Source organism: Entelurus aequoreus, linkage group LG15, assembly GCF_033978785.1.
Source record: "Entelurus aequoreus isolate RoL-2023_Sb linkage group LG15, RoL_Eaeq_v1.1, whole genome shotgun sequence".
In the NCBI taxonomy this organism is placed as follows: Eukaryota; Metazoa; Chordata; class Actinopteri; order Syngnathiformes; family Syngnathidae; genus Entelurus; species Entelurus aequoreus.
The window spans coordinates 19,696,108-19,706,107 of record NC_084745.1 but is presented as its reverse complement, the minus strand read 5'-3'; positions in this window follow the sequence as shown (position 1 = coordinate 19,706,107).

The window sequence follows — 10,000 nt, the reverse complement described above, 5'->3', positions numbered from 1 at the left end:
TAATTCAGATGCAAATGTTTGCTTATAGAAGTGTAAACAGTCTACACATCTAACATCCCCTTGTTAATCTGACGCTCTGCACTATCCTTCTCTTGGCCTCATTTGCATGTTTGAATATGCAAAGGGCTCCCTGCGACAACAAACACTCACTGATGACAATTAGATGATTAAAAAAAGAAGTGTCGGTGTTTCTTTTCGTCTAAAAAGCCGATCTTTACCCAGCCAAACGTCTTTGATGTTCTATTTAAAACAGACAAGTCAGCAGGCAGGAGCTTTTTATGAAGGCATAAAATCCGACTTTTTAACTTGTCCAGGTTCTGCTGATGTGTGTTGGCCTTCCCTCAGAAGTTAATAGAGTCTTCTGAACCTAAAGAAAATTGGGCCAAGAATCTTCACTGGCATGGTCACAAAAAATCAATCACATTCATAATTTTTCCTCTAGCCCAAATACACTCGTTTTCAGGACAACTTCTTCCTTCATTGTTATTTTGGTGTTCCATATCAGGGGGTCTTAACATTATTGACCTCAGGCCCCAAATGTTCTGCTACACTCAAATACCTGAACAAAAATATAAACACTACACTTTTGTTTTTGGTCCCATTTTTCAAGAGTTGAACTCAAAGACTTTAACTATGTACACAAATATTGTTGACAAATCTGTCTATAAGCATTAGGCTAAATCTGTCACGGTTTGGGTCGCAGCTTACTGCGGGGTCCTACTCCCGGGATGCAGAGTGAGGTAGGAGAGGATTTATTGTCCATAAATCATGCAAAACACAAGAATACAGAAAAGCGTTCCGATAGCATGGGAGCTATGGCCAAGCTTAGCACATGAACTAGAAACAAGAAACATAGAAGTACTCAACGTAACTGTTGCTTGCAGCAAACAATGAAGCCAGACTGAGCGTGGCGAGAAAGGTGAACAAATAGCTCTCTGATTAGTGGTCGACTGCAGGTGAGCGTGCCGACCACTAACCAGAGGCAGGTCAACCCAATTAATCCCCATAGAAACCAAAACAAACCCAGAGGTGCACAAAACAGGAACTAAGGGAGTCCAAAACTAACATAACATAACTAAACAAAACATGATCCGGCTACGGATCATGACAAAATCAGGCTAGAATTGAGGTTTTACAATGGTCTTCCCAAAGTCCTGACTTAAATGTGTGGACAATGCTGAAGAAACAAGTCCATGTCAGAAAACCAACACATTTAGCTGAACTGCACCAATTTTGTCAAGAGGAGTGGTCAAAAACTCAACCAGAAGCTTGCCAGAAGCTTGTGGATGGCTACCAAAAGCACCTTATTGCAGTGAAACTTGCCAAGGGACATGTAACCAAATATTAAAGGCCTACTGAAACCCACTACTACCGACCACGCAGTCTGATAGTTTATACATCAATGATGAAATCTTAACATTGCAACACATGCCAATACGGCCGGGTTAACTTATAAAGTGCAATTTTAAATTTCCCGCAAAACTTCCGGTTGAAAACGTCTATGTATGATGACGTATGCGCGTGACGTCAATCGTTGAAACGGAAGTATTCAGACCCCATTGAATCCAATACAAAAAGCTCTGTTTTCATCTAAAAATTCCACAGTATTCTGGACATCTGTGTTGGTGAATCTTTTGCAATTTGTTTAATGAACAATGAAGACTGCAAAGAAGAAAGTTGTAGGTGGGATCGGTGTATTAGCTGCGGACTACAGCAACACCACCAGGAGGACTTTGAGATGGATAGCAGACGCGCTAGCCGCCGACCTCACCTTGACTTCCTCCGTCTCTGGGCCGCCGAACCGCATCTATGATCGGGTGAAGTCCTTCGTCGCTCCGTCGATCGCTGGAACACAGGTGAGCACGGGTGTTGATGAGCAGATGAGGGCTGGCGTAGGTGGATAGCTAATGTTTTTAGCATAGCTCTGTGAGGTCCCGTTGCTAAGTTAGCTTCAATGGCGTCGTTAGCAACAGCATTGTTAAGCTTCGCCAGCCTGGAAAGCATTAACCGTGTAGTTACATGTCCATGGTTTAATAGTATTGTTGATTTTCTGTCTATCCTTCCAGTCAGGAGTTTATTTCTTTTGTTTCTTGTCATGTCTGTTCATGTTTTTGTTTTGGTCATGCGTCATGTCTGTTCATGTTTTTGTTTTGGCTATGTGTTTATTTTTTGGACTCTTTTTAGTTCCTGGTTGCACTTCCTTGTTTGGTTTGGTTTCCATTGTCACCCATTAGTTTTCACCTGTCTTGTCACGCACCTGTTTCACGTTTCGAGTCATGCACCGGTTTTCACTGATCACGTTACTATTTAAATCTGTCTGTTTCTGTTGTTCGTCCTGGCGTCCTCGCACTTTTTCATCACCCTGATTCATGTCATGTTCACAGTTCTTTACCAAGTAAGTTTTTGTTTATTATTGCCACAGTTTGTGTTTTTGTTTTATTGTTCACAGTTTTTGCCATTGTGCAAGTTTTGTTTTCATAGTCAAGTTGTTACCTCCGCTGTGAGCGCCTTTTGTTTGCTTCCTTTTTTTTGTGGTTTATTTGTTAAAATTAAATCATGTATTTAAATTCACGTCTTGCACGCGCCAATTTTCCTTTGCCTTCCGGAGAAGCAAAACCCAAGAACCCAGTCATGACAGTAGGACGCCAGCAGAAGAGTTTCTCCGCAAAAATATTGGACGGTTTTGACGAGGCAGCGAGGGAGGTCCTCCGCGCTACTCCTCCATGGAGTACAGAGACTCCATTTGGTCCGAGGACTGCGCTGCGTCACCGCAATCCCGGAAGCGCCGCTCCCGACGAAGGACGACAGGGAGGGCTTCCGCAAACAAAGAGGACGCCTCACTCCCGCAAGCTCCTCCCCCTCCGGGCGGAAGCAAGCCACAGGCAGCCCGGCTTCACCCTGATGACATCACAGCTCAAGATTTTTTTTCTCTGAACTCTTTTACTTTTGATCAGCCGCCCTCAACAAAGGACTCTGTTTCTATGATCAAATATTATCAGAACATGATTTTGGACATTAGAGCATATCAGTCACAGCCATCTGAATTTCATGCCCCGCTCCCCAGGACTCAAGCCACGCCCAAGTCACAAATTTTTTTTTTTTCACCCCTCAATCCAAGGTACAAAAAGAGAGACATTTTGGACAATTGATAGGGGAGGATTTTACCCCCCTCCTGAGCTCCCTCCACCCACCCCAAAAAACGGTTCCAGACAGCGGGGAGCGCGTCTGGTATCCGCTCCTTGAGGGGGGGGCTAGGGCTGGGAAATGTTCAAGTGGGGTGGTTCAGCATCGCCATGCCAAGCCACAGCCTCCAGCTCGGCCACCACCACCTGTCTTTCGACCTGCCAAGCCACAGCCACTAACACGGCCGCCGCCACCGGTTTTTCGGCCGGCTAAGCCGCAACCCCCAGCTAGGCCACCTCCACCGAAGCCACAGCTAGCACCTGTATCAGCACCAAGTCCAAGGCTAGCTCCAGTGCTGCCGGTAGCAGCACCACGCCAAGCTCCGGTACCAGCTTCACGACGCCAAGTGCCGCCAGTCGCAGCTTCACGACGCCAAGTGCCGCCAGTCGCAGCTTCACGACGCCAAGTGCCGCCAGTCGCAGCTTCACGACGCCTAGTGCCGCCAGTCGCAGCTTCACGACGCCCAGTGCCGCCAGTCGCAGCTCCACGACGCCCAGTGCCGCCAGTCGCAGCTCCACGACGCCCAGTGCCGCCAGTCGCAGCTCCACGACGCCCAGTGCCGCCAGTCGCAGCTCCACGACGCCAAGTGCCGCCAGTCGCAGCTCCACGACGCCAAGTGCCGCCAGTCGCAGCTCCACGCCAAGACCAAGCGCCGCCAGTCGCAGCTCCACGCCAAGACCAAGCACCCCCAAGCCAAGTCCAAGTCCAAGACCAACCACGCCAAGTCCAAGACCAACCACGCCAAGTCCAAGACCAACCACGCCAAGTCCAAGACCCTCACCAAGTCCAAGACCCCCCATGCCAAAACCAAGTCCAAGACCAACCATGCCAACTCCAAGTCCAAGACCAAGACCAACCATGCCAACACCAAATCCAAGTCCAAGACCAACCATGCCAAGACCAAGTCCAAGACCAACCATGTCAAGACCAAGACCAAGTCCAAGACCAACCTCGCCAAGACCAGGACCAAGACCCTCGCCAAGGCCCTCGCCAAGACCAAGACCCTCCAAGCAGCCAAGACCCTCCAAGCGACCAAGACCAAGCTTCGCCGCCCGAAGTGCCACGCCAAGCTTCGCCGCCTGCTTCGTCTGCTGCACCCGCACCTGCGTCATCTGCGGCTTCCGCGCCTGCAATGACGACGACGCGCCTGCCTCCTCGTCTGCCACGGTTGTGGCCACTACCTGGTCGTCCGCCACGCCAAGTGCGCCCACCTGATCGTCGGCCACGCATGTGGCCCTTCCCGGGTCGCCCACCTCGCCTGTGGCGGCGGCGTTCCACTCGCCGCCGCCACATGACTATGCCTCGGTGGATTCGGTTCCACTTGGCCTGGCGACCCACCGCCATGTCCCCCTCCCGCCCTCCCATGACTCTTGATCCTGTTTTTTGGACATCTGGGATCTGTCCGTAAGGGGGGGGTTCTGTCATGTCTGTTCATGTTTTTGTTTTGGTCATGCGTCATGTCTGTTCATGTTTTTGTTTTGGCCATGTGTTTATTTTTTGGACTCTTTTTAGTTCCTGGTTGCACTTCCTTGTTTGGTTTGGTTTCCATGGTCACCCATTAGTTTTCACCTGTCTTGTCACGCACCTGTTTCACGTTTCGAGTCATGCACCTGTTTTCACTGATCACGTTACTATTTAAATCTGTCTGTTTCTGTTGTTCGTCCTGGCGTCCTCGCACTTTTTCATCACCCTGATTCATGTCATGTTCACAGTTCTTTACCAAGTAAGTTTTGTTTATTATTGCCACAGTTTGTGTTTTTGTTTTATTGTTCACAGTTTTTGCCATTGTGCAAGTTTTGTTTTCATAGTCAAGTTGTTACCTCCGCTGTGAGCGCCTTTTGTTTGCTTCCTTTTTTTTGTAGTTTATTTGTTAAAATTAAATCATGTATTTAAATTCACGTCTTGCACGCGCCAATTTTCCTTTGCCTTCCGGAGAAGCAAAACCCAAGAACCCAGTCATGACATTTCTATCTGCATTTAAGCCCGATGCTGTCATGTTAGCTCCATAACTAAAGAGCTTCGCCGATGTATTGTCGTGGAGATAAAAGTCACTGTGAATGTCCATTTCGCACTGCACTCTAGTCCTTCACTCTCACGTTCCTCATCCACAAATTTTTCATCCTCGCTCAAATTAATGGGGTAATCGTCGCTTTCTCGGTCCGAATCGCTCTCGCTGCTGGTGTAAACAATGGGGAAATGTGAGGAGCCTTTCAACCTTTGACGTCACGCTACTTCCGGTACAGGCAAGGCTTTTTTATCAGCGACCAAAAGTTACAAACTTTATCGTCGATGTTCTTTACTAAATCCTTTCAGCAAAAATATGGCAATATCGCGAAATGATCAAGTATGACACATAGAATGGATCTGCTATCCCCGTTTAAATAAAAAAATTCATTTCAGTAGGCCTTTAATATGGCTGTATGTATACTTTTGACCCAGCAAATTTGGTCACATTTTCAGTAAACCCATAATAAATTCATAAAAGAACCAAACTTCATGAATGTTTTTGGTGACCAACAAGTATGTGCTCCAATCACTCTATCACAAAAAAATAAGAGTTGTACAAAGTATTGGAAACTTAAGAAAGCCATGACATTATGTTCTTTACAAGTGTATGTAAACTTATGATCGCGACTATATATGTGAGGAGAAGGCATGAAAAGCCTTTTGGTTTCGCGCAACGGTTGACACAAAATGGCAGCTGAAGCGAAGCCTGATTCTAGTCGGCGCTTTAGCCGTCGCCATTTCCATCCTATCTCCAATCCTGTACATTTCCTAAGGTAAAGACCCAAGGCCGGTAAGGGCATTTCATGTTCCTTGTCAGCATCAGACCTTTAGGATCTTGACGTGGAGTCGTAAGAGGACAACGCGGTCACAGGCGACAAACGCTCGTCTTTCTTGATGCGAGCCGACAGGGCGCCCACTTAGGCCTCGGTTGTGTGACGAACAAGCCACCTCCTCGGTGGAGGTTTTTTACTTGGAAAGTTTGGACTTTTACCTCTGCTGAGGGGCTAGCACGCCACGCTCTGGAAAGGGGCGGAGCCTGCCACCATGGAAATGTAGAGGCGAATAAGGTCGGAGGCTTAACTATTAGCGGGAGCGGCGCGATTGACTTATTCATGCTAGCGAAGATAGACTGCACACGGCCTCTGCGGGATAATGTTTCACCAAGCAGGTGACGGGGGTGGGAAGCGCATGAATAAAGCAACAGAAGAAGAAGAAGCTGCTGGTGGAGAAAGGAAGACGAGGATTTGATCAAATAAATAAATCAAGTGCGGGAGAAAAGAGAAGAGCGCGCGATCCCGACAAGACACATGATGCTGATATCAGCACTTTTTCACCCCCCCGCCCCAAGTCGTCATGGGAACACGTACACGACTGGGATCAAGAGGAAGAAGGTCCTTGGATCCACTCTGCCAACACAACTCTGGGGATTACCGAGGATGCAGCAGGAGGGAATAGCAGGAAGATAACACGTGCAAGGAAGTTTGGCGCTGTAGGGCTTGTGCACCACCAGGAACTGGCAGCATAGGAAAAAAACACAAAAAACTGCAGACAGTAGGTTTCCTTTACCAGAGTGGGGGTTTCTTTACCTTTTATACACACTGCATTTTGGAATGGTAGACAAAATGATGTGACGATAACTTCAGTCCATGGAAACCTTTTGCAAAGACACTCCTCCAGGGATTTAATTTTCCTGAGGGAACTCTCCTGAAGGAATCAATAAAGTACTATCTATCTATCTATCTATCTATCTATCTATCTATCTATCTATCTATCTATCTATCTATCTATCTATCTATCTATCTATCTATCTATCTATCTATCTATCTATCTATCTATCTATCTATCTATCTATCTATCTATCTATCTATCAGCAACGGCTCTTTAGTGCCGCCCTAGTGGCTCCCCGCAGCATTTTTTTAAAAAAGGATTGAAAATCGAAAAAGATTAAAGATTAAGATTAAAGTACCAATGATTGTCACACACACACTAGATGTGGTGAAATTTGTCCTATGCATTTGACCCATCACCTTGAGGAGCAGTGGGCAGCAGTGGCGCCGCGCCCGGGAATCATTTTGGTGAGGGGGAAAATACAAAGAACTGCATATAACTTGTGTTATTTAGATCTTTAAAGAGTGTTTTTGCAGTCGGAATTTAAATACAGGAGAGTGCTCTGACTTATAAAGGATCAATGACTTGTGTTTTTGCTGCAGATTACTAAAAACAGCAAAGACTTATGTTATACATATCAATCTTTCACCAGTGTTTTCACTGCAGACTTCTAAAAACAGCAAAGAACTTCTGCAATATGGATTTTTGGCTAGTGTTTTACACTAGGTCTTTAAAAAACAAGAGTTCTCCAGTCTTATGGAGAATCTATGAATTGTGTTTTTGCTGCAGATTACTAAAAACAGCAAAGACTTCTGTTATACATATCAATCTTTCACCAGTGTTTTTTTTTTTTTTTTCATTTTATTTTTATTGACATCCAGCATCAGACATTCCTATCCATTACATCATATTCACATAAATCATATATCTATTGTCTGCCCTAAATGTCAACATATTTTTGTTTATATCCCACCCATACCACCCACCCCCCCCCAAAAAAGAAAGAAACTACAACAAAAAAAAGTAATATCTACAAATACATCGATTAAATAAACAGAAAAAAAATAAAATAATAATAATACATTAATAATAATAATAATCAGAAATAAAATAAAATATAAACATATATATATATATATATATATATATATATACACACACACACACATACACATATATAAATATGTATATACAGTACATACATTCACCAGTGTTTTCACTGCAGACTTCTAAAAACAGCAAAGGACTTCTACAATATGGATCTTTGGCTTGAACTCTTGTTTTTTAAAGACGTACTGTAAAACACTAGGTCTTTAAAAAACAAGAGTTCTCCAGTCTTATGGAGGATCTAGGAATTGTGTTTTTGCTGCAGATTACTAAAAACAGCAAAGACTTCTGTTATACATATCAATCTTTCACCAGTGTTTTTTTGTTTTTGTCTTTCGTTTTTTTTTTTTTTTTCATTTTATTTTTATTGACATCCAGCATCAGACATTCCTATCCATTACATCATATTCACATAAATCATATATCTATTGTCTGCCCTAAATGTCAAGATATATTTTTTTATATCCCACTCATACCACCCACCCCCCCCCCAAAAAAGAAAGAAACAACAAAAGTAATATCTACAAATACATCGATTAAATAAACAGAAAAAAAATAAAAAAATAAAAAATTAATACTAATATATTAATAATAATAATAATCAGAAAAAAATAAAATATAAACAGAGATATATATATATATATATATATATATATATATATATATATATATATATATATATATATATATATATATATATATACATACTACCGTTCAAAAGTTTCAAACAATTTTGTGGAATAGCCTTCATTTCTAAGAACAAGAATAGACTGTCGAGTTTCAGATGAAAGTTCTCTTTTTCTGGCCATTTTGAGTGTTTAATTGACCCCACAAATGTGATGCTCCAGAAACTCAATCTGCTCAAAGGAAGGTCAATTTTGTAGCTTCTGTAACGAGCTAAACTGTTTTCAGATGTGTGAACATGATTGCACAAGGGTTTTCTAATCATCAATTAGCCTTCTGAGCCGATGAGCAAACACATTGTACCATTAGAACACTGGAGTGATAGTTTCTGGAAATGGGCCTCTATACACCTATGTAGATATTGCACCAAAAACCAGACATTTGCAGCTAGAATAGTCATTTACCACATTAGCAATGTATAGAGTGTATTTCTTTAAAGTTAAAACTAGTTTAAAGTTATCTTCATTGAAAAGTACAGTGCTTTTCCTTCAAAAATAAGGACATTTCAATGTGACCCCAAACTTTTGAACGGTAGTATATATATATATATATATATATATATATATATATATATATATATATATATATATATATATATATATATATATATATATATATATATATACATACACACACACACATATATACACACACACACACATATATATATATATATATATATATATATATATATATATATATATATATATATATATATATATATATATATATATATATATATATATATATATATATATATATATATATATATATATATACATATATATATATATATATATACATACACATACACATATATACATATATATATACATATATATACATACATTCACCAGTGTTTTCACTGCAGACTTCTAAAAACAGCAAAGAACTTCTGCAATATGGATTTTTGGCTAGTGTTTTACACTAGGTCTTTAAAAAACAAGAGTTCTCCAGTCTTATGGAGAATCTATGAATTGTGTTTTTGCTGCAGATTACTAAAAACAGCAAAGACTTCTGTTATACATATCAATCTTTCACCAGTGTTTTTTTTTTTTTTTCATTTTATTTTTATTGACATCCAGCATCAGACATTCCTATCCATTACATCATATTCACATAAATCATATATCTATTGTCTGCCCTAAATTTCAACATATTTTTGTTTATATCCCACCCATACCACCCACCCCCCCCCCAAAAAAAGAAAGAAACAACAACAAAAAAAAGTAATATCTACAAATACATCGATTAAATAAACAGAAAAAAAATAAAATAATAATAATACATTAATAATAATAATAATCAGAAATAAAATAAAATATAAACATATATATATATATATATATATATATATATATATATATATATATATATATATATATATATATATATATATATATATATATAT